Raw genomic sequence first — 25713 nt, 5'->3', positions numbered from 1 at the left:
CAGTGTCTGAATAACATTCCCACAGTAAGTTTTGAGTCAAACTTCTTTTTTCATGAGCAACTGCTCTGGAAAACAGGAAAATCAAAGAGCTTTTCTCAGAAAGTCTTTACTTTTCTGAGAGATACATAAAGGCAAATACCAAGGTAGCTTGTTATATAGTCACAGATTACAAAAAAAAAAATGTTAAGTTCTACAAGAACCCATCCATTAAGAACCTAATCATAAGTATCAGGTCTCACTGACTTGCTGATTGAGAAAGTGACCAAGATGTGTCATCATTACAGACGGTTTGCACACACTGAGATTCAGATTAATCAGTGTAAGTCTGCATCTATCCACATAGATCACCTCAAGTAATCATCTGAAACTTTTCCCTGTCTACATTTAATATATATCCTCTCAACATTGTGTTGGAAATTTGGAGTATTTTTGGTTTTATTTTGGAGCACATTAGAGGCAGGGCAATCTAGCTGTCATCTGCGTGGTGGAATACTGGAAATCCTCTTTGGGATCACATTCTCAGTCTCTAGTTTTAGAGGAATGATTTCCTATAACTGAGCTACAGATCACTGTGCTTGTAGGTTGTTCAGAGAATAGCAGCTCTGCTTCACATTAAAAGTGTAATTTTTAATAGCCAAGGAGGAAAAAAAAAGGAAGAACTGAAAAGTTGTAATATGAAAATTTCGCAGCAGGGACTATTCCTAAGTATTGTGTATTCTCATTGTATATCAATAATAACTCATTGATTTCTGAGGTTTCTATGGTCCTTTCCAGCCAGATCAGAATAAATGCAGGACATCTGGGACAGTCAGCCTCCCAAAAACCTTCACCCCTTGGCTTTCCTCTTTTTTCTATGGGATTGTTAATCAGACACTTAAAGAGACACATGAGAAGCCTAATGAGCTTTGTCATTCCCTTTCCCTACAACTTACAATTTTAATGTAAAGGGCATAGAAACCTTAAAATCTCCATTGTTTCATGCTTCTGGCTTTATAAATGGGAACCTAGAAGGTTTAAGAGCTTGACTGCATTTTCTGTGTTTGCAGGCTGCAGTCCATAGATGGGATGGGGGATGTTGACTTCTTGGGTGTTGCGAGGAACAGAGTTGTTGTAGGAATGCTGAGAAGCCGGTTTGGGTGAGGGGAAGACCTTAGAACAATAGCAGAGAGCTTGAGGACATCTTCCATTAATAAGAAAGTTCTTGGCGTACATAATAGCCACGCTTATGAAAGTTTTCTGAGCCTTTCCTAAACAGCTAAAGGAGAGTCTTTTCAGGCTTTTTATTTTGAGAGATGGAATGAACAGAATGTGCATAGTCTTTGGACACGATGGGGAGAGAGATGGAACTGTGCATTTGTGCCTAGGCCAAAAAATAATTAAGGCAATAGTATACTGCAAAAGAGTATGTTATGAAACTGCTCAAGGAGAGCTTTTGGCCAGATACAACTTATGACAAATATTTTTTGCATTAATAGTCCTAGCAGACAGTATTATAAATACCTAAATGTATTTATAGATGGTATTTCAGGGTGTCATTCTGGTTGTTATTTACATGATAATATATTACACATTTGGTTTAAGAAGATACTGAACACTGTCTAACAGTGAAAAATTAGAATGAGCGGAGGTTTAGGGCAACTTTGGAAAGATCTGGGGTTTCACTGTGAAAGCCAAATAAGAGTTTACTGTAACAGGAAAAATATACCTATGAAAAACACTAGAGCTACAGGGTCATGGCCCGTGACACAGAAGGGATACAGAGGGTCTTTGGAGCAGGAAACTATTTGGCAACCTTTCTGCTGGCTGGGAGCAGTGAGAAGCTAATTTAGTCAGTGGGTAGAAGAAGCAGCTCTCAGAAGAAGAGTTGGGAAACCAAAAGCGGCCGCACTGAACTATCAAGAAATGCATTTTGAAAGTTATTATGTAACATTACGGTCAAAACTGGAGATAAGAAGCTGATGCATCACAGCATTAGTGAAGTCAGTGTTAATATGTTTGCATAGATAAGGAAGATTTGGCGTAGTATACAGGCATAAAAATGAGGAGCCAACATTAGCTGAAACTGAGCTCAAAGCACCATTGCCAAGAGATGTAATTCTTGTCTTCATCTCCTGGAATATCAAGGTTTCTATAGTTTACAAACATATGGGTTTTCAAAGCTATTACAACTGTGACATCGATTTAGAAGCTACAAATAGGCAAGAGGTTAAGATTAGAGCTGGCCAGGAATTTTCGTACAAAACAGAATTTTGCGTTTTAGCCAGGATTAGTTAAGATAACTGAGCTTTACAACATCATACTGCCAGGTGAAAAAAATGACTCACTTGACAAGCTCAGTGCAGCTGGGATGAGTACTTTGGAATTGTGTTTTCACATAAACATTCACAGAGTGTTGTCATCATTAAGAAAAAGATGCACTAAAAAGAATTGTACCTTCAAATTGTTCAGGCTGGGGAGGGCACTTCGGGCGACGCTGCTTTCCTTGGTTTTCATAAAAGGGTGAGATGGCTCTGGCTTCTCTGTACAACAGGACAGCTTGACCCTTTATGTCATACCCAAGGTCCGGTATAACCTGTGTTTATGAAAAAGTTCATCAATATTGGAGAACAAGTGTTCTACATATAAATTAGCATGTGAAAAAAATAAATCCAAATAAAATCTTCTTTCATCAGAAATTTCTCCTTTGAGCATGAAACCAATACTATAACAAAATTGAGTAAAAGAAACGACCAAATGTTACCTAAGCAGACAAAAGGAAAAAAAGAAATAGATCATATTGTGCTGTGGACATTTTTGCACGAAAAAGCTCAGTCACAGAAAGTGAAAAAGCCGACGGAGAAGCAATGCAATCCTTTACCCAATCACTACGTGCTCAATCAAAGAATTCTAAACTTCAGCAGAATTCACTTAGACACTGGGGATTAAATGGGCAGAAACCTAGATTACAAATCAAAGAGCACTGAATACCGCTTGTATATGTTCAGCCTATGAAAGCTGCTTAATGATTAAAGTCATATATGCTTAAAAAAAGAAACAAACAAAAAAAAAAAAAACCCGAAAAAGCAAAACTGTTGAGGTCTGAGAGTATGTCTCTGGATTGACAGGTCATAGGTTAAATCCAGATGAGGGTCACTCAAGCCTGGTGTTAGTCTAAATGAGTACAACATTAATGCTGGAAAATCCTCACGATGAGCTCACCACCTGTCTGCTGCAGAAATCCGACCAGTCGAGGCTCAGTTCGAACTTGATGTTTACTTGCATTGCAGTACTTGCATGCTGCTAACTAGGGAGAATGAAGTTAGTAATCTGGCTTTTGATTTCAATCACTTTGTCTATCCTTAATTTACTTTTGTCTACTGCCATATGAAAAGGTTCTACTTTTCTGTTGCAAGTACAACAGGACACTTGTACTTCAGGAATTTCATTTCAATGTGATTTTAAATGTTGGACTTAGTCAGGAAAACAGGAAACTTTCTTTTTAAAAATGTCTTATTTAAAAGATGTTTTTGCATCAAAAGAAGAGAAGTCTGGAAAAGATAAAGGAGAATTTGGGTAAACTATAAATTGGCAATCGTAGCTAGGTCGATAGATCCTGATCCCAAATTAAAAAACAAACAAACAAAAACTATTGATACAGAACTGAGCCTTGAAAAAAATCAGAGGGTTAAAGTAGCCAGCACTTAAAGGAAAGAGGAATAGATCACTTACTACACATATTCCATTATATTTTAAAAACTCGTAGGGTTGATGTGAGCTTGTTATCATTCATTAAAAGATAAAATTTGCTGCAAAAGGTACATACTTTGCAAGTGTGTAGCAGCTAATCTCAGACCTCTAATAGATTTAACCTTGTATATTCATAGATATTTAAAGTGTTACGGTTTGAAGGTCATCTCCTCTGTCTTAGAGTGAAAGGAAAGCAAAGAAAGGAATAAAAATTAGACAGAATTAATTCTTCAAAAAGTTTTTACAAATCAAAACCCTGCAGTTTCACACTGAGAACAAAAGAAGCATATTAAACACCAAAGTTTATCAAGACAAATTAGGTCCCAGTTTCAAATTTTCTTTAATCTTTTGCATCTGAACGTTTTTTTGCCTCATGCTGTTTTCCCTAGTTAAATGTTAAAATGAATTCTAGCCAATACCATTGACTTCCTCCCTTAAAAATATTGAGACACATAATAAAAAATTAATTACTTCCCCTAATTTCCGTGTGATTCTTTAAAAAGATGTAAAATTCATTTAAAGTAAGTGGTGACTTTGTCTTTGAAGATCACGACAATTAACATGGATCAAAGCTTAGGTTCTGTAACGATGATAGCTTATTAGCATAATGAAATTAACTTAGAGACAAGAATCTTTAATAGGTACAACAAAAACGCTTTAATAATACTTGAAGAAAATTATGTATTTGCTAGAAGTACAACAGTTTCAGACTTTCTATCCAATTAATAAGTTGTTAATTAACTCCTTTTCCAAACAATATGCACTTTAAGTTAACATCTGCCCATTGGATAGCACTTTCCTATGGTTTTTTGTTGTTTTTTTTTTTCTATATACTGTGGAACTGCCTCACTGTTTTACTGGGAATTCCTTGTAGGACTATTCTCATACTAGGACTAACAGGACCCAAATATAGTAATATGCTTTCTGTATCTAACCAATTAAATAAAGGAGAAGGCTTATTTCAAAGATGAGGAGGAGTGGGTAATTCCTTAATTATGGCTGCATTGTTTGCAGCAGTGCTGTTTCAGATTTCTTTGCATTTTCAATAGAAATTATTTTCTTCAGTTTATATGTCTGTGTAGAATGGCTCTCTGCTGACTAGTGCCTTATATGGACTTGACTTGGGAACAATTTTCATATTTCTTCAAATATCTATTTATAGCTCCATGCTACAAGATTTTATAGCCTTATTTATAAGATTGTAAATCAATAACTATTGTTTTTAAAGATATGGAGTGGGAAGGTTGCTCAGAAAAAATTAAAACAGAGCCGCATCTATAAGAATAGTATTTTCATAGTCTTTGCTTTGTAGTGTTAAATAATAAGGGCTTTCAGGACTTTAATTTTTAATTACAATGACACATTTTTGTTTTAGGGGCTTCTGCCTGCATAGTAGCTTGGGGATCAAAAATTTCACAGAGCATTTTGCTTTTTGCAAGTGGATTTGGAGAACACACAGGACTGCATGGAATGGATAGGGTTCAAGGCGCCAGCACCAAATGCTCAGGCATTTGGAACAGTTGATGGAACAGTTATATAGCTCTTATTTAAAACAAATGAATTATTATATTCTATCAGGTCAGGGATCCATGTTTTAATAAATCCCTAATTACAGTAACTTTTCATTTAATCTGGCAAATTCTAAGCAAGTTAAGAATTTATGAGTTGGAATTAGCAATAAAAAATATGCCTGTCTCCTAGTCCACTCGAGGCCACACAGGTTGATCTCATTTTGAGTAACAAGGAAGCCAGGAATGTATCTCCTAAACAGGGCACTGTGACATTGTATTTTTGAGGAAAAAAATAATAAAAAAAGAAACAATCTGGAAGTTCTCATTTCCCTGTCTTCAGAGATAACAAACAAAAGCAGCACAAGAATCAGAACATTTCTGAGGCCATCTTACACCTTGGAGAACTCTTCTACTGCAAATCTAAGAGTACATAGACCTGTTTGAGCAACATCCATCCAGAAATCTTCTATCCAGTTGCTGCTGGCTATGGTTATGTTTTCCATTTCTGACCCAGCATGGCTCTGTGCAGTCCCACAGTACAGCCACCTTGAAATGGGAACAAAATGAGTCCTGATAGCAGAGTGTAGATAAGATCTGGGGAGCATCGTGGGTACCAATGGTCTCCACATAGCACCAAGACACTATGGAGAGTCATGTAGCGCTCAAGGAGATGCATGCTTTCATGTGGTATTTTTACCATTGGAATTAAAAGGTTGATTACCACTTCAAGTATGTCTCCTTTAGCCACAGCCACACTTTTGCTCCTTTGGAACAGCATCCTCATGAGTAATAACTAATCAGCACTCAGTACGTGCACATGGTGTGCACCACTATTGACCAAGACACCATCTTCTTAAGGGTGGGAATGAGATATAATTATTAACTCACATGGGAACTGCATAATCATGAGTTGAAGCTGAGAAAACCACTGTTTTCTGCACATAAATAGGCAACACTACTCTGCTATTGTCTCTTCGATGAGCACAAATACAGTTCTGGTTCTTCCACCTATAGATTTTTTTTTTCTTATTTAACTTCTTGTAAAAGTTTAATTTCATTTTGTCATAAATCAGAATAGATTTCTCTCTATTATTTTGTTTTTGTTTTTATTTTATTTTCTTCTAAAATGTCAAAGGCTAAAAACCCTTGTTTGGAAAGAAAATAAAAGAAGAGCAAGAGCTGTGCAGTGCAGTAGCTCTAGGGATTTGGAAGTGGCTGCCTGTGGGCTCCTGCAGCCCACGCACTACTCACTAATAACAAGTAAACAACTGGAACTTCATGAGAGGTGACAGATGTGACCACCATTTTGCTCAACCATGTCCAGGTGTACCTTGTTCCCAGGGCAGTTCTGACACTGAAATTGCTCCTGAACCAGAAATATGAGGCCCTGTGCAACTGCTGGGTTCTTCTTGGAGTACACTTAACACTGGGAGCACTGGAACCATGTCCTTGAGATGATTGGTGCAGGTGGCTGAGCTCTGTAGAAACCAAATGCACCGACTCACAGGAGAATCTGCCTGAAAAATAAAAAAATTAAAAAAATAAAGGAAAACATTATTTCCTACATTATTTCCTTTTAACGACTTGCTTTTGGCAAATCAGGATCTGGGGGGTAAAATGTTTCCGAATTGTAAGTCCATCTCATAATTCCTCTGTTGGAAGTTTGTTGGTATCATATTCCAAGAAATATGATATTACCTTGGCTGGGAAGTGCAGTCTAAAGAGCATCATCACCTAGTTCTTTGCTTTCCTGGAAGCTTCCATAGCCTACCAATTTCTCCCTGGATGATTCCCAGCTAAGAAAAGGTCTCTCTCCTTGCTTATGAAAATCAGGGTCTTAACTGCATTAGGTGCCATGAATACGAGCCTGAAATATTAGAGGTTCCTTTAAATAAGACATTATATGCTTTATTAGAGAAAAAAAAAGCAGCTCATCTATGAAATGTACTTATTGTTCCAAATTCTGAGCCAAACTTCAGAGTTAGGCTGTAGGTGTTTCTAGAGCTTTACTGGGGCTTGACATAGTGCCAGAAGATACTAAATTCTCATTTTTAAGTGAATGACCACTGCATAGAGCTGCCAACTGAGAGCTTCCTTTAAAGTAATAATAATAAAAAAAAGCTTGCCAGGGATAACCTCAGTAAAACTGATGCTGATAAATGCATCGGTTTAAAGATGATCAATACTACACTCCCATTGTTTATGAACGGTTTTATTTTTTGGCCAGTAGGATATATTTTCTTGTCCAACTTCTACTTCCATTGAGGTCCTCTTGTCTTTTTCTTGATTTTTGAAACAAAATACACTACGATTAAATCACAAGTACATGTACAACATATTCAGTCAGCATAATGCCATGGAAATATTTGATTTAGTGGGTAAGGTGGTGCAGCATGTTTCTCAAATGATACAATAGTTTTCTTCACCAATACTAACCCAAACTATATCTTTAGGATAAAATACTGTATATTCTAGGTCTATTTTTAATTGGTTATTCTCTGAAGTAACACCCTTAACCTGTTCATGTGGTTTTAGTTCCAGCTTTCTGTGATTTCTCGCTGTTTTGTCCTGGGTTTGGATTTCCCTGGATGTCCCTGTTGCTGTTCCTGTCATTTTCAGAATGATTCATGTTTCACAATTTCATTTGCATATTATCCTCGCTGCATGGATAAAACAAGTACAGGTTTCCTTGTCTCCAGGTTCACAACTGAGCAAAAAATTTTCTCTCCTTCCTTCCCATTCCCCACCCTGCTGCAGTCAGCTCCATTGCTACAGACATTCACTGCATCATTGTGGAGAGACATCAACAGAAACCACAACTGTGAGGTGAGAAAGCACAAGCAGGTGAAAAAGAAACAGATGTTATCTCTTTACTGTGTGTTTTTGATGTCTTTTTTCCTTTTTTTTTTTTCTTTTAGAGTACCACATATCATAGAGGTAGAAGACAGTAGTTGAACCACAAAAGACAGTGATCTAAGGACCACATACCACTAAAACCACACAGAAGGATCAAGAAAAGCGTGTAATACAGGAATTTTCACCTTATTCTGTTCCTGCTGGTTTGAAACCAATTTTACTTCTAGATTTGGATAATTACACACTAAACCCTTAGCTCAGTCGTTACCTTTACCTTCATCAGCAAGCTGAACTTTAGTTTCAAGCAAGGACAGCAAGACAAACTGGTCCAAACCAAAGGATGAGTACAGCAGTGGGTTGACCCTCAGTTATGCTGGTTGTGCTCACTGCTTGCATTTGTATTCTCTCCATGTGTTGTTGTACACACCAAAAACTTACGAAGTCAAAGATCACACACAACTTTAGGAAAATTACATCATGTGTTAAGAAAAAAACAATCCAAATCTAGAACCTAAGGCATGGTGGAAGTGCTGTAGATTAAAACTGTTGAAAAAATGAGAAAAGAGAACACAAATTTCAAAGTAAGATTCTGGTGCCGAAGCAAAGCTGCAAACATCTCAGAATTACAGTTTGAATTTTGGGTGGTCCTGTGTGGAGCCAGCAGTTGGACACAACAGTCCTTGTGAGCCCCTTCCAACTCAGGATTCTATGAATGTATGACCTAGCACCAGCAAAGGCTGCCCAGAGAGATTATGGAGTCTGCTCCTTGGAGATCTTCATAAGCTGTCTGGACATGGTCCTGGCCACCCTGCTTAAGCAGGGTTTGGACCAGAGAGACCCAAAGGTCTCTGCCATTCTCAGCCATCCTAAGATTCTGTGCTTTTTAGAAATATTGCCTATTTCCTTTCCTTCCTCATTTATAAACCTTCAGGAATCATCCTGAGCAGAGAACGACTTCATTAGTTGGTCCCATGCAGTGGATATTACTAAGTATTTGTTATACCAGCAACAAAAAGCAGAAAGGAGTGTGCTCCATGTGCACTCCAGCTAGTGCATTATGATCCAGTAACACAATCCACAATATGACAGTGCTCCTTTTGGACCTCATTATGAGCACTCAGTATTCACACCACATTTATCTGTTGGTTGTTGTTTTTACAAGAAATCAAGTTTTTTGCTTCTTTTATACCTATTTCACAGATTTGCAGAAATCCATCAATTGTTGCCTTGCTTCCAGTGATTTACATTACTTACATTGGCATACTTTACTTACATTGACCTCACTCTAATTGTTGGGATCCTAAATTCTGCACAGATGCTATTACTGTGAATTCAACTTTAGATTGCAAGAAATTCAGGACTGCCATATGCTACCTTTTATGAGCTTGCAGTTTGTAATGAATATCCATGACTAATGTTTGTGACACAGGTAAGCCCATGATTACAGAGAGCAAAAAGTTTACTAAACTTTATTGCTGCACTTTTACTAATACCATCAACAACAAATGCACAGGAACTCCCATGCCTGTGTGTTGATCTGAAAGACCGCTTAGTTCCTCTTAGCAATGTCTGCAGCCATTGTCATCTGGGGATTCTGAAGAGATTGCCAAAATCTTCCAGATTCATATATTTTACATCAGGGTTGATAGGATGGCTGCCTTTAATATTCAGTACAGATCAGACATCTTTACATTTTTGGATCAGCTTGGATCATTTTTCTTGGCTATTACTCTTTTTTTTCTTTCAGTCAGTTGGGTCAAGACTATCTGAAGCAGCATAAGAAGTATTTACATGCTAGAACTGAAACATTTATTAAGAGCACAGTTTCAAATATTTTAAACAATTGCTATATAACAGTAGGGAATACCTATTCATAAGTAACTCAGTCTTTATTAATCCTCAAGGATATGAACCAGATATTAGTTAACATCTGAATTAATTTTCGAAACTATAACCAGCCTTATCAGCAAATTTAAAACTGAAAAATTAACGTCCAAAAGCAGACAAGTGAATTGATTGTACAGGGAGCAATTAGCTGCTCCCCAAAATGCAAAGAGGAGCTCTCCCTGCAGAGAGACACTGGGCTGTGTCTCACTCACACTGTGGGATCTTGCAGAGCTGATGATGCTGATAGTGATGAAGTGTGGGAGATACAATGTGGCACACGTTGCAAAGCCTTGTTGAGGTTGAAGAGAGGGCGATCTGGCTTTAGCAATCTGTTATCCTATTGAAATGTAGAGCAGGAGCCCCACTGGGGAGAAGTAGGAAACCATTATCCTCAAACTGATTTTACTTAAGGTTAAATAATGCATGTTTTGTAACTGTGGGAGATTCCTGTGCAACCTGGTCTAAGGAGCCTGCTTTGTCAGGGGGGTTGGACTCAGTGATCTCTAGAGGTCCCTCCCAACCCCTACAGTTACATGATTCCTTTTTTAAGAGTATGGATCTGCATACTACCCCTGTATAAAGAATGTCCACTCCAAGGTAGGACGGACTCAAAGTGACAGCAGAGACCTGGTCTTCAACTGGAAGCAAATAATAGGTGAGATGGTGAGAAGCTACCTTTTTCCAAGGATTCTGAAACTTATTCAAAAGGCACCAAGCACTGCCTTAGAAAACTTCTAATCAGGCAATTAAAAATCACAGAATCATAGAATTGTTTGAGTTGTATGGGGCCATAAAAGGTCATCTAGTCCAACTCACCTACAGCTCCATCTGGGTGCTCAAGGGTCTGGTCCAGACAACAACAAAACAGTAAAAAGCAAATTAAGAGTCCTGAAAGTCAAATTTAACCCACTTTGCACTAATCTATTGACACCCAAGTGTGCGGGAGGTGACTTACCCAGAGCAGCCAAAGGTCAGATCCCATCTGCAAATAAAGTCACAGATATTAGCCACTAAAATTTGCACTGGCAACTAAAAGTGTTAAAACTCTTTACTGTGAACAGTTGTCCATCCAGTAATTGACTATTGGCAAGGTAGAACAAAACCACAGAGGAGATATTTTATGTTTCCATTAGACAGTAAGAGACTGAAGGTGAGCAGAGGGAATAGAGTAATCCATTTATTCAGTGCTCAATAATATTTTTCATGTAAAATATCAATGAAAATAACCTAAGCAATAGCAAAGGAAAACTAGTCCTTCATCAATAACTTTTTGTCAGCAATGGATGGGTGAAGCTGCTGAGAGTATAACGTGGACTCAGGTTCCAGAAAATATCCTAAAAGGAGAGAGTAGCAGAGATTTCCACCGACTGTCCCCATTTCCTTTTAACACAAGCGAACATTTCACCTGAAAAAGGAGCTCCAATACACAGACTGAGGTAAAGAGATTGCTTTCCCTGGCTTTCAGACAAAGTAGAAAAAACAGAGATTTGTGAAAAAATACAAAAAACTTTTATGACTTATGATTAGGTTCATAAACTTATTAAATTTCATTTTACGCAACACAAGTGGGAGGCAACAGGGAGAACTATATCTGAGTTTATTAGCTGATCATTTTAAGCATTAACGTAACCCTGCGGAAAAGGCAACATGGACTCAGGGTGCATCAGGTGAATTATTCTCAGGATGAAGCAGTAATGTCATGGTAGAAAGGGCTGGGAGAGCTTGCTCTGAAGTACAGAGGATGGTGAATTCAGTTGAGTTGAAGCTCTAGAACAGGATCACTCATTGCTAGTTAATGTATCAGTCTGTTAATAATAGAGAGAAGAAAACATTATTCCAGCTAAAGAGCAAGCTGAAAAGGAAACAGGAGAGAAAAGGAAAAAAAAAACCAAAAAACTAAATTGAGTGATATAAATTAGACATACATATATTTTCCCTGTAAATTAAAAAGTCTTCCAACAACAGAGAATTGAGGTTGTGGTGCATGCTCGCTGCATGAACAGGGGAGTCAGGAAACCTCAATTATGTCAATAAGCAATTAGTTAAGTTTTTGAAAGGGAATAAGGAAAATGCAGAAGAGATGGGGAGACCTGAAAACCCATTAAGTTCTCTGACAGTAAAATTTCTATATCTCTACCTGGTCTGCATCCCATAGACCTGCCTAAAACAGCACTTAGCTATTAGCAGTCAAACAGTAAGATTCTCCCATGGGCAGAAATCACAACTTAACCAGGAGAGCAGAAAAAGAAATGATTATGTAATGGATCTGAAGCACCAAAAAGTTTAAGTTGCTAGTGAAGAGGCAGTGGTGAGTTTGTAAAAGATCCTGTGTTCCCAGCAACTCAGCGTCTATGTAGTGAGGCAGCTAACGAAACAGGAATGGGAGTGCTGCACTCATGAGTCACTCTGTTTGGAAACCTTTACATATTAAAGAAGGAAAAAAAAAAAGAAAGGAAAAAAAAAAGCCATGTGTTAAAAGTATCTTAGCCAGACATGTTCTTTCTCTTAAGCATACAACAAAACATAACTGTCCTCACAATAAATATCCTCTGTTTCATTACTTTAGATCACTTTTCAGTGCTGTGATCATGTCACTAGGTTTGTAATTGGCTCCAAAAGAAGCAGCCATCTAAATATAAACTTCTTGCTTCCCAGTCCACTTTTGTCTGTGTTACTTTGAGCAGAACCACAAGAGTTCAGGAGGTCTGAGCCTACTAGTGACATCGATGGGAACAGGCTCAATTCTCCTTGTCTAAGGAGACTAATTTTCTTCTCCACACTGCAGTTTTTAACAGATACTCAGGCTGTTCAGATCTTTTTCTATGAACTGAATTAGAGAACTGCAGCAGAAAGAAGAGTATGGCAAGTCTATGTGAACAGCTGAGGTACCAGCAGCATTTTGATCAGTACCATCAGCTGTTGGTGACATCCAATATTTTCTTTTGCATCCTACACTAGGTAGGGGAACATGAAATGAATTATTTTGCTTTTAACTGGAGAGGAATTTAAATAATAGATCGCTGAAATCATTCTTAAGCAAATCTTTAAAGGGTCACTACTGTTGCTCCTAGGATCATATTGCTTCTTAACCTTTATTCTAAGATTTTGTACCTTACTGTGCAATATCCTTGAGCATAACAGCTCAGAAGCTTGTTTTCACCCTGTTACAGATAGAACAGAGACATAGCATGGGAATTCCAGTTGTTTTGTTTTCATAAGTTTTTGCAATATGTAATGGTTTATTTTCACTACCTCTGGAGCCAGGAAAGTTGCATCTGTCATGAGTAACTTCTGTAAAAAATATGATGGTGGAGACTGAAGAATAACAAAAATGCTTTCACACTGAGAGGCCTCTCCCTATAATAACAGCATTCATCAATAATTGTAATAGCAAGTGGCAGCGAGACTTAAGTGTCCTTAAACTACCTTTGTGCCTCTACAAAGTTACATTGTCCCATCCTACAAAAAAGGCTGGAGATTCCCTCATGATAAGACAGGTCTGGGCCAAATAGATGGAAGCAGCAGGAAAACCATCTCCCAGGTGGTTCAGATGGACATCTAGACCAAAAAACCCCACCCAACAGGGGTAGGTAAACTCCCACAGAGCAGATCAGTGCAGCATAGCACTGAAAGATACTCAAAGTTGCTGGGATAATCTGCCATGGCCCGCAAAGATTCACTAACCAGAACTCCCACAGCCCCTGAATAATTATTAGTATCTTTCAGGAATGAAACCATAGATATAAGACAACACATCAAAAACTTTCTAAATTATTTTCCAACTTTCCATTACATCTCTACATTTGTAACATTTCCCTAGGTCCAACTGGTCACAGTTTTAATTGTACTTACAAGCAACGTTGCTAAAAATGGGCACAGAGTTCTAAACCCAGTGTTTTCTTCATTATTTTGCAACTTTGGGAGCGGGCCAACATCATTGCAAGATTTGGCATGCATTTACCTGGAAAGAATGAGAAGGTCCAGATTTCATTTCAGCTTTGCAAGGTCTCTTCCTCCCTGCACCCCCTTTCCGAACAAAATCAGGGCAAGCAATGGAATTAGTCAATGGGCAAAGCTGATCATTCTGAAGTTGATATGGATCAGCATGGCTCAGCAGGCTTCTGGGGAGCAACCCCTGAAAGCAAGGTTGGCTTCAAAATCCTGCATGCTTTGTGGGTCACCATCTCTCTGCAGATCTGGGGGCATGGGGGGATATTTTTGCCCTCTTTTTCAGCTAAAATCAGTTTGCTACATGAGAGTTGCATTGTGCTTGGGCTCAGAACTGTGAACTCCAAAGGTCAAGCTGATAACCCCACCTGCAAACTGGTGCCCTGATTCAGATCTAATGAAGGACCGTGTTATCTCCTCTTTTAGAGCTTTAATACAGAAAATCATCCTCTTATATCAGCTACTTCGTGAGCAAAGCTCAAAGATACCTTAATTTTTACATCCAAGTTTGTCAGGCAACTAACAGATTTAAAAAAAAAAATTATAAAGTACTTTAAAGTAAAATATTTTAACAGCCTTGAAAAACAGAGGGAAATAGAGGTTACCTCCAGCTCTGTTCCACCAGAGCTGTGTCCTGTAGTGAGTCTCAGTTCTGGAGATGCTGCTTCTTCACTTGGTTAAAGTGAAGGCTCCATGGGATTGAGTTCCTCCAGAAAATCACAATAAAATCACATTTCTTACCTCATGGAGTCAACTTACTCTGTGGAGACTGCAAGCCAAAGGATGCCCACCACAGTGTCCCTTCTCTTTTGGGATGCTTTAGGAGTTCAAGCATTTTTCTACTCAGCCTCCTGAAGCAGTGCTTTTTCCCAAGGGATGTCTAACTTCCTCCTTGCATCCTACAGAGTCTCACTAACTCCCGTCTCCAAACACAGCATTCTACAGGGAAAATGGCCCAGCAGTCCATCACTGAGGGAAGGAGATGGGGGCAGCAGCAAGAAGCAGCCCCAAGCTGGGCTGAGAGCAGCTGGGAGGGAGCCAGATGGGCAATTAAAGGGGTACAGCCAGCTCCTCAAAAAATAGGCTTTTAATTGTTGGACATGTTGCAAGAGACCCGTGACATAAAGTTGAATTATTTTTGTTTTTGCTCAAACAGCAAAAATGTAAATGCTGCTGTTTGCACAGATAATATATATATATATATGAAGTTGTTGTTGCAAGACAGCACTTAAAAGGAGGCAAATATTAATCATCTCCTTGTAAGGCAAGTTTAAAGTAACACATCAGCCATTTACTGGGAGCAGCTGATGGGCAGTGGCCTGTTGTGCTGGCTGGTGTTTCTTCCAAGTGGGTATCAAATGGGTCCACGTGGCAGGAACAGAAGAGAGCTCCAGATGGGAGTGCAGTTCCCATCTTTTGCAGAGTAAATCTGCTGTTTGAGGCTATATTATATGACTGAAATTTTATACATATGACTTTGTTGGAGCTGAGATCTCTTCCTTTGAAAATGTGCTACAATAATAATTGCATTTACCAGTTGCCAGTCCTTCTCACAAAATATTTTTTTGTTGTTGTTCCGATTGTGAAATTAATTGTCTCTAGCTAATATAATTAAAAACAAACACTTCTGATTTCAGAGGAGGGAAAGGGGGGAGAAGGAAAAAAACAAAACAAAACAAAACAAAAAAATCCACACAACTGCAGTCCTGGTTTTCTATTGACAACAAGAAAGCTCTGCCATCCCTGAACTGTTTAATTATTGAAATGAACTGTAACAGTACACTGGATTGTTGCCGAGGTCAGCGAGCAGTGCTGGATGTCAAGAGGAAAGCAGCAGCTCCGAGAGCCCTGCAATGCCCCAGGCTCCGTCTGAAAGCCCACACACTTTTTCTCAGGCATTCAGCCCCCGATAGGTAGCCTGATAGCACGGCCGATTTGCTGGTGTTACAGAAGTCTGACGGTGCTTGCTTGTTTTAAGACAAGCCAAACTATGCTCTGGTGACCACCGTGACGCTGTGATTCCCATGCCCTATCGCATTCCTCTTTCTCAGATCCCAGGCATTTTTTTTTTCCCCCTACGTGCAGTCCAGGATGTAGACAAATGAATTCCAAGTGACCTATGTGGGGGTGGACTCTTTGGAAACAAACAACAAAAATAAGATATCTCCTGTCCTCACTTTTTCATTTGCTTGTTCCCTGGATACAGTTTATTCGTGGCAATGAAACGCACATTGTGTCTCTGGAGCGAGATCCAGCAGCAACATCTTTACCACCCCCTATTTTTTTTTCCTCCCTTCTCCCTTTTTCTATTCTTTTCCTATTTCAGTGCTTACAAAAGGGACCTTGTTTTACGTTATCTGTTCCTCTGGATGCCATTTTGCTCCTTAAAGCTTATCATATCAAGGATTTCTATTGATCTAAATATATATATATACATATATATTTTAGAAAAGTTTAGGAAAGTGGAAATTTGGAAGAAAAAAAAAGCGTGTACATATCTGCACTGGCAGCAGGATCTGCTTTGCAAATTATCACTGTGTATCCAGAGAAAGGGGGAAAAAAAACTTCTTTTAAAACTTTCAACGTGAAGAAAATTCTGTAGATAGAAAAACTGCTAGAAAGAAATAAAACTGCAGTTGGGGAACAGACAATAAACATTTCAGATTGCTTTATGGCTCACTATTACAGGCAACTATCTTGCTTAAGTAGGCATAACATTTTTCACAGTATATATTTAAGGTTTTATTATGGTTTGGATGAACAGCAGGAAACCATCGCTCTTGAAGGGAGGGGAAAAGTAATTTTTACCAGCCCAGAGGCCTGGCAGGTAGCAAAAGGCACTTTGCAAGCAGGACACGGGTGCATGAGTTCACTGTATCCTGAGCAGTGCCATGCATGACATCCAGCTGCATGGGCTGCTGCAATGCAAGATGCATACACGGACCCTGAGGACCAGCACCACTCATGCTATTCATGCTGGGTTAACTGCATTAGGGTTTTTACTGTGGCACCAAAGGAGAACATAGCCTTGAGGGTAGCCTGATTTCAGGGGCCAGCATTGGAGCATTTGGGGCCACTGCAGGCTCCTATGGAGCAGCTCTCCAGGACAGTAAGTTACGCAGTGACATCCACCTCTGGGCTGCCAAATCCTGACAGCTCAAAACAATGGAACAAAGAGTAACGGGAAAAGAACAGTCCACACCAACGCATCCAGCATTGTCCTGGATTCCCTTCGGCTTGGTTACAATGAGTGACGTCCTTCGGTCTGGGGGTACACCACTTCTGCCAGGATCGACCCCAGCCCAAGCCCCAAACTTGGGAACCATGCCACAGCCAATAGTGCCCTGCGTATAAGTCGTTATGCAAGAGAAATTGGAGTCGCTTGATTTTTATCATTATTATTCCCCACACAGCAACAGCTTGCCCCTCTCCTCAGTTCACTTCTGTCTCCATTTATCCTACCTTTCCCACCAGTAATCCAGATCCTCCAGAGCACAGAATGAAGACAAAACCTTCTGATATGCAAAGTTTCCCTCATGAAGTCAGGCATAACCATGAGGAGCTAATTTCTGTGTCCACTATGTAAACTGAAGTAAGACATTTAGCAGCTTATTCCCCCAGATGTGCAGCGTCCACTGTATGTCCCTGCCATTTAATTTGACAGTTAACCTTCTGAGGGCTGGTAGTCGTTTTAGATTAACCTTTGTATCTTAAAAATTAGTAAGCAATTTCCTTCTGGTTAACTTTTTTTTTAATTGTTAATTTTTCCACCTATTTCCGGTGGTCATCCCATCTCCCACATTCATTCATCCCTTTTAATGCATCACTCTGTGAATCAGATTTGGTGGAAGGTAGAGGGACCGTTTGCTAAGAAACTGGAAAACGTTTTTAAAAGAGTAAGATGAAGCATTTGTGCCTTAGTTTACAATTATAATAATATAAATCTAGAAACCATTTCATGTATTAAAGCATGCATATTAGAAAAAAATGTTCCTTTCTATAATGGATAACCATCTTAGGAACAGTAGAATGTGAGTAATTTGTCAGTTTTTCTTTTAATTAAAACTGTGAAAATAGTTCATGCACTGTTTGATTCAGCATCAGCATTTTGGATGGGGACTAAAACTGACTTCCTCTTAAATCTGTGGGTTTCTCGAGACAACTGGCGAAGTGTGCCTTAATATTAAGCTCTTGAACCCAAGAGAGGTTGGCTTGTTTCGAGACCAGTAAATCAACAGATATGGGAGTAATAGCTCTAATAAGGCTCAGGACTTCTAACACTTTGGTAAATGCTCTCTTTTCCAAGGCAGCATCCATTTTTCCTCTCAGACAACTTGTTTTAATTCATTGCATCATTACCAAGCTGGTCCACTGTAAAATGAATTAAAATCATGCTAGTTAGAACAGATTCATTCTAGGTATTTTTCTCAATGCAATTCATGGAACATTCAACAAATCTATTTATTTATTTATTTATTTGACAAGCGAGAAATCTGTCTGGCCTAACTCTGAATCATTTTCTTATCCCTGTTACCTTGAATCTTCCTTCCTTTTGGAGACCATTTCAATCAGTGTGAATTGTGGGCATTTGGTCTGTTCCCATGTCACAGTGGGGAGGCACACGTTACCTGTGCCTGTTCCAGAGCCGTATCAAAATCTGCCTAACCAAAAAACAGTACTAGTGTTAGTGGAGAGAAGCAATGTGTTCCTTCAGAACATGTATTTTTTTTTTGCTGAGAAGAAGATGAGCACAGAATATCATGTGGGTTGGCTATCAAAGTTCTCATCCCTCTGCATCTGTGTTAGACTCATCTCCCACATCTCCTTCACCATAGTTTCACCATTCAGGGGGCAGAAATCACTGTTATGCTTCCAGGAAACTCTCATCCCTTGCAGCATTCAGCTTTGAGTTTTAGTTTCTGCTACCCTGCCTGTTTTCATAAATACCCACGGCACTCAATAAAATTAAAACATCAATGAACAAAACAGATCCGTATGAAATTTTCCCCATGGATTAGGAAAGGAGAGGAAGCACATCTGGTAGAGGAGTGTCGTGTTGCTAAATATGTTCAAGTTCCACTCTGATAGGTGAGTGTAGCTATCGCCTAATTTATCTGCAATGTACCTGAATGCTCCTTGGATCAAAGCCTGGGGAATGCAAAGGGAAAGGCTGAAAATTAAAAAAGTGCAGCTGAAAAAAAAAAAAAAAAGAAACATTGAAATGTATACTGTAAGCACCATGGTAGCCCCTTTGTGAGAAAGAGCTCTTACTTGATTCCCTGGGAATTACTTGAAGACAAACATGGTGAGAATTACTTTGGAGAGAATTTGAGGGGAAGCACACCATGAGTAAGAGGAGCAGATGCATCTTGAGAGTTCAGAATTCTTCCTGCCTCTAACTTTATGTGCCCTTTACACAATCTTCCACTAATTTTTCTACACTGATAGTCTATAGAACCTAATTACGCAAAGTTTCTAAAAAATCCTTATATAAAATGCATAATGCCTGATATCTGAGTCACAAGCACAGTTAATGTAATCTAACACATATTGCGGGAACCTACTGCACACAGATATTACCAATTAGCACATGATTTTAACAATCAACATTCATGCAATTAATAGAACACTTCATATTCCTTCTAATTTTGAGCTCTGCATGAGCATATGTTATCATGACGGAATGTGGGATCATTTATTTATACTGGAAGCAAGGCTCCACACAGAAAGCTGAGATGCTGGAAGTTAGCTTAGCAGGGAAAAAGGGTTCAGCTTTGCATTGAAAAATAAATAATTGCAGTCTGATTTTTAAAAGTTGAGCTGCAGCCTTACCTTCTCCTTGATTCTAAACTTCTGAAAGGGAACTTGTGGTCTGATTGCAGCAGGGAGCACAACTGGCAATGAATCAACAAGTGGGTGAACACTTCTCCCTAGGACTGGAGAGCACAACGTTATCAAGATCCACTAAAAAGAAATAACCCTACTGTCATGTTGTATTACTTAGATATTTTTGCATTTACAGATGATATTAGCTGAACATCTTGTTTTCCTTAGCACATTTTTTGTCATATTTTTACTGTGTTTAGGGGAGAATTATTATTCTTATATGCCAGATGAAGAACAAAGGTATGAAGTGATTAAGCCATATCCCCAGAGTATTTAGGCACCCATTCCCATCAAATTGCACAAGATTAAGGCATTCAATACTTATAGGATCTGGTCTCATCTTCTTTCCTCCCTGCAGAGGAAGCAGGGAGCTGAATCCTTGTTCTTAGAGCCCCAGCAATTGCCAGCCTACCTGACTTATCTGGGTTGCTAACATAAACAAAAAGCAATTGAAACTTACTTTAATGACTGAAATCATAGATGCATTACTAGCTCATTAGGGAGAAAAAGCTGTTTAGTACAAAGGTGTTTTCTTTTACATGTCGGTTGGAAAGAATCATACCACTGGTGCAGCTGCATTCCCATTATGACACTGACAGAACATCAAAACACAGAGGTTGGACGAGTTTTCCCTCCAGAACATCCTCATATCTTCATCTTCTTACAGAAAAGTCTCATGCATTCCCCACCAGCAAAATCATTCCCACAGGATTCGCATCCATTGGCAGCTCACCCCATGAGCTTCAACCAAGGGTATGCCAAGGCCCTGCTGACCTGCACCTCGTGTAAGAAGTTGCCTGCTCTGAACTGCCTTTCCAAGAATCTTGAAGAATCCAATAAGAGTGAGAGATGGTTCTCTTCCACTTGCAGGTGTTGCAAGATGGAGCGTCTTATGGCAGAAGTGTCTGCTGCACAGTGGCTGCCTGCTCCTCACCTGCCCAATGGGTGAGTGAAAGCATTGGGTTCCTTTGGACCTTTGCCTCAGGAACTGCTCTAAGCCTCTGCCTCAGGAGGCTTTTGCTGCGGGGAATTTTCCTCCAGCAGCAGGAACTGAAGCAGCTGCAAGAGCTGCAGATGTAGGCTCTAAATCATCATGTCTTTCCCTCTTTCAGGACAAGCTCCTGAGAGGATTTGGTTTACCACACATCTGATGTGCGTTTATGTGTTGTGGAATGGGAGTAATGCAATGATTCTCAGGGCATAACTGTTGTGAAAAACATCTGAGGAGTTTTCATCTGGTCCTTCACACCCACCCACTTCAAGGTAGCATTCACACAGCATCACCTTTGGGGTAGCAGCTGTTTCAAATCAAAATAGTTCATGGTAATCTATAGGTGGCCAAAGAAACGAGAGATTTCAACAGTGGCTGCTGTGCTCCTATAGTTACCTCAAGGGCTCTTCAACCAAATTTGTGTAAAAGGGCTCTGAACATCAGTATCTGACTGCCTCATTTCCATGCCTTGAAACATATGTGCGCTGAAAGCAATCTTGATTTCCATGATGGCAATGGAAGATACGCAACTGTAAAGAAATAAGAGAGAGAAAAAAAAAACCTTCATATCTCAAACTCAGTTTGCCTGAGGCAACTTCAGCCCAGGTAATAGAGCCTAACCGGTGTCCCTGGCAGAGCGAGAAACTAAGGGTAAAGGCTTTTCACACTGACTAAATATCTTTTTTGTTATTGTTGTTGTTGATATCAGTAGTAAATATACATTTTTTTAACCATTATTTTTACTGAAGGCTTAACTGCACAGAGAATCCAGGGGGAGCAGAAAATCATATAATTGCGAAGGTTGGGGAATTCTCTAAAAATACGTAACCATGACACCCTTGTCATTGCCAATCAAGTGATCTTGATAAAAAGTAAAGTAATTAGCCTTTGAGAAGAGCATAAAGCTAATTAAAAATGACAACTTAGTCATCTCCACAAACAACGCAGAACCAGTCAGTAGTTCTAAGTGCAGCATGATGCAATGCTCTCACCTGCCAAATGAGCCTTCCTTCGAGCCTGTTAAAAGAAACTACACTTTATCGGATAACATTTTTTCCTTTGTTCTAAATTTTGGATTTGCTTCATCTACCATCCGGTACATCCTTTGGTTCTGTGCATGCGTGCGTGTTTTACTGTCTTTTCCTAAGACTTTTGCCACCTATCAGTAATTTTTATAATCTAAATGACATTTAGGAGCATACAAAGTCATATAAAATGAGACTATAAAATGTGAAGCATGAGCATATGCATTGTCTGAAAGAGTTACAAGTTACAATTAATAACTTCATCCTCATAACAAAGTTGGTTCTTCAAGACTTCCTAAAAAATAGCCAAAATCAAAAAGAAACCCCCAATCCCTCATATATATACAGATCTTTGGGGCTTCTGAATGCCCAAAGATGTTAATAGCAGTTGTTTAATTAGTATTTTTGGAACAGGAGTGAATATTACTACTTTTGTTTGCATCAAAAATGCTTGAGCAGAGCACATTTTCAGAAAGTTATCACAGTTGCTAACACTTTTCTTACATGTACCAATATCTTGCAGGTACAGAAGACAACAAATGCCTATCTTTCCAAATCTTAAGACTCTATGTATTTTCTAATACAATATAAGTACATGTAACTACATATATTTGCTACAGGCAGTAGTCCATGCTACCTCTATTGCTTAAAACCCATCTGTTTTGAACAGTTAAGGTGTGCTAACCTACAGTGTATGCAGACATATTTGTCTCCATCAACTTTTGGTGCAACTCCTGAACACATACCCACAGGCTTAGATTCCAAAAATCATCCAGTACTGTCATGCTTTGGTCTAGTCCAAGCACTGGTATCATCAGCAGCTTCAGCTGCATGCTGCTGGCACTTTGTCCCACTGATGCACTGCCTTCAAACACATAGAGGAAATTCAGGTTTGATCTTCAGAATAGGAACTGATGGGCAGAGGAAAAGAGATTTTGATCAGACTTTCCCTGGCTCATGCTAGTGTTTGACTATAGTTTAAGTTCCAGCTTGCTAGGAGAGAATAGAATAATGATTTAGGGAAGCCTTTAGGCTGCAGAAACACAATGCATTGGAAACAACCTGCAAAACAGAATGATAGTGACTCAGAGCAAGAGCTGAAAACTTAAGCTCCTTTGACTTACCGGATGTAAGAGGACATGAGTTGGTAAAATAGTTACAGATGTGTATCTAGACGAAATAAAAAGACCTTGCAGCCATTCAGAAAAAAATGTATCTGCTTGTGCTGCATTGCTTCCACTCCTATGAATGCATAAAGCAGAAATAAAACGTTTGCTTATATTTTGAACAAATGCTGGATAAAACAAAATTCTGAGCAATGTTAAACCAGATAAGGACTTTGATCCTGCTCTGTAATGAATCGTAAGGCACAGTTCACAGAGGCCAGCTCTGACTTAGGAAAGCAAGTTTCCTTAAGCTTCCTTTGCAGTCAGGGGAGAGGGGATCATCCATCTTCAGCTGTTGCAAAGAGGCAGCGTTCTATTTGAGTACATGGAAACAGACTAACATACACAGGCTGACTATACTAGGCCATTATCCCAAATGTACAGAACTGCACCTCTTAATACGTAATTCTTTACGTGCCAAATGTGACGGCATTGGAGAACTTTTCTGAGCTTCGATTTGCAATCTTCTCGTTGAAAACATTTCCAGTGTCAAATGGGCCCTCTGGCTGAGATCTGCATCAGGAACTTGATGCAATTTTGAATGATTCTAAGGTGCTTTTTTATTATTAACATTATTATTTTCATTTCTCTCTTTATATTAAATATTTTATAAATATAAAAAACATTTTTATAGTTCCTGGAGGAAACAACATTTTCATAAGCCTACTGGACAATCAGGCGGTTTGGTCTCAGGCTTTTATTCTTTGGTGTAATAGAACATAGAGTAGATAAGAGAAGGGTTGCTTTTCTTATCCTTTTTTGCTTTCCCAAAGTGAAAAATAAACTTCTATGGGGATGAAGTAGTAATCTACAACACATGCAAAGAGAAAGTGTCTACTTGATTTTTTGACATTACACTTGTTTCTGGAGGGAAGGGGGGAATGGAAGTGAGATATCTCTATAGTAGAGAGAGAAGAAAAGAATAAAGTCTCCACTTGCTCTTGAACCTCTCATCAGACCTGCAGGCTCATAAACTTAATGCCACGTTTAACCCGGACAAATAAATGGAAAAAATACACTGTGAGGAAAAAACCTACACTGGCAGCGGAGAGGGTTCAATGACCTAATAGTTCTATTTCCATCTCTGATTTCTTTGATACTATTTATAAAAGGGAAGCAAAAATGATGGGCCACTCCAAACAACTTGTTAGCATAAACCAAGAGCAAGCATCCAAATTGGCAAATACCTCTTTAAGACTTGCACGGCTCATGGAGCCAAGGAGAAGACTAATAATGCACCTCTCCGAAGGTCCTGGGGTATGTTTATTTCCCATATTTATTTAAAAGAAAATCAAAATACTTTTAAGCAAGTCAGCTGGTTCCAAATTTAGGAACAATTGAACAAAGAGGAATCTGCTAATTCCAGATGGAGTGCATATAGTCCCTTGGCACTTATTACTTACCAAATGTTTCAGAAAGCAAACACATGACCTAAAAGATTTTGTGAGTGTGGGGTCCTCAAAAAAGCTCTTAACAAGTCATGTCTTTCCAACCATATTTACTTTACCCACACACAAAAACCCACTTAGTTTTCTCTTTTTTTTTTTCAAGAAAAAAAAAAATATATATATATATAAATGAGCAGACAATGCTCCCTTTAAAGACTATTTACGTACAATTCAGTCATTCCATCAGGCCAGGGGCTCTGTAGGTGTCTCCTTTGAAAGGTTTCAGCTGTGGAGCATCTGCTCCCCGTGCATGAAGGCCACCTTTCCCTGCTCTGTGGCTGGTGGAGGTGTTTGCTAACGCAGGAGCCCTCCCATACAGCAGTGTGGGAAACAGGCACCCACAGCCACCTCCTCATCTCAGAGAGCTAGAGCAGGTTTTGTGTTTGGTTTTTCTTACATCTGGTCCTTTTCATGCTCCTAGTTGTACCCCAAAGTCCTGCACATGAATGCCATAGGAAACTGAGTCTGATAAACACAATTAAGAATTTTTTAATGAGCATTGTATTTCATTATTATAATAGTTCCCTTCCCAAATTAAATACTTTCAGGGAGGTATAAATTAGAAAACATGAATTTGTAGCAGTTATACCCCAAATCAAAAAATCCTGCAGGGACATTTCTCTTTGCAGCAGCAGCCCAACCCCAGGAGCACATCAAACCTTCCCAACTTCTGCTGCCCATATGGGAGCATTTCCTACAGAGGGTCCATCCTCTTTAACTTCTGGGACAAGCCTAGCTCCACCAAAGGGGCAGAAACAAAGAGAACAAGCTGTGAAATAAACTTCGGGCTTAATTATCTTTTTTTTTTCTATTTCTACTGATAGTTTTAACATCAGGATAATAAGGATAATATAATTTTAATATATACATACATAAAAATATATGTATATTTAAAAAAATGGATCCCCTCCTGCTACGAAGGGGAAGAAAAAAAAAGAAGCAAACAAAGAAAAATGTTTCAGACAATGAATTGGGATTAAAAGAGATCTAAAAATTATTTTTCACTACATTAAAAACAAATAGGTATATTTTAGTTACGGGTTTTGCATAAGTGATATCTATTTCCTTAAATCTTCCTTTTTTCTTTTTTTTTTTAATTTCCATAAAATCATAAGGGCTGGAAAAGATCACTAAGATCTTCTAGTCCAACTGTACACCCATAGATATCTAAAGGGAGGTGAGAGGCAAATCACAGAATGAATGAGGCCAAGCTTTCTTGGAGTGCTGTGACAGGACAAAGACTAATGGCTTTGTGGTTGGACCTGATGA

General features: G+C 38.9%; 1 long non-coding RNA gene across 1 annotated transcript; it reads right to left on the bottom strand.

Moving 5' to 3' along the window:
* Nucleotides 1-11713: 11713 nt before the first annotated feature.
* Nucleotides 11714-19811, bottom strand: LOC136057635 (uncharacterized). The gene is made up of 3 exons (XR_010623052.1): nucleotides 19761-19811; nucleotides 13833-13941; nucleotides 11714-11785 (listed from the first exon to the last, which is right to left on the bottom strand). It is a non-coding gene; the product is annotated as an uncharacterized LOC136057635 (long non-coding RNA).
* Nucleotides 19812-25713: the final 5902 nt, after the last annotated feature.

Source organism: Cyrtonyx montezumae, unplaced genomic scaffold (genome assembly GCF_038088225.1).
Source record: "Cyrtonyx montezumae isolate F1298 unplaced genomic scaffold, pur_monq_1.0 scaffold_7, whole genome shotgun sequence".
In the NCBI taxonomy this organism is placed as follows: Eukaryota; Metazoa; Chordata; class Aves; order Galliformes; family Odontophoridae; genus Cyrtonyx; species Cyrtonyx montezumae.
This window is presented reverse-complemented; position numbering and strand designations above follow the sequence as displayed.